The sequence below is a fragment of the Trachymyrmex cornetzi genome, unplaced genomic scaffold (assembly GCF_001594075.2).
Source record: "Trachymyrmex cornetzi isolate Tcor2-1 unplaced genomic scaffold, Tcor1.1 scaffold35, whole genome shotgun sequence".
Taxonomy (NCBI): Eukaryota; Metazoa; Arthropoda; class Insecta; order Hymenoptera; family Formicidae; genus Trachymyrmex; species Trachymyrmex cornetzi.
Genome location: NW_017298213.1, coordinates 1,611,975 through 1,612,733, shown reverse-complemented (window position 1 = coordinate 1,612,733; position 759 = coordinate 1,611,975).

Here is a 759-nt window from a genome sequence, read left to right as displayed (position 1 = left end):
CCTGCCATTGGCTCTCGCTAGTTAACGATACCGACAATCATCGATAAGACGTTTAGAGAATACCGCGCTACAGAAAGATTATTCAATTTGGTTCAAATTTTGTTTTAAAATGTATATTCATACGTATATTTATAAAATTTATTTGTTTGTTTTTGTTTTAAATTATAAATTCATACGTAAAATTTATTAATTTATTAATTTATTAATTTATTTTGTAAACTCAAACTGGGTGTAACGTGACATTATAAATTTAACAGTGTGCATGCACAATATATTCAATAATAAGGCATCCAGGATTAAGTTTATCCTAATCTGTTCTAACTTATCCATTTTAAGACAACGGATGTATGGAAAGCTACACATATATTTATCCGTATATTTTTATTAAATTAATGCATATATGCATTTATAGATATATAGGATATTCTTAAAATTATCACACATCCGTTACCTCAATAAAAATGTTAATTCGTCACTCAACAACCCGATGCGCAACAGCGGAGTTACATCTGCAACGTCGCTACGATGATTCTGTAACAAAAATGTAAAATTCAAATTATAACAAACCAGAAAGAACACAAACAATATTTTTAAAAACGCAAAGTTCTCTTAAAATAATCATATAATTTTCAAAATATAAAATTTTTATGAGCATCGAATTTTTTAATTCATCATTGAGCTAGATATTTATAAAATAATTATACATTTTTTTAAACAAATCTTAAAAATTCGTACATATGAAATTTCAAAATAATTATA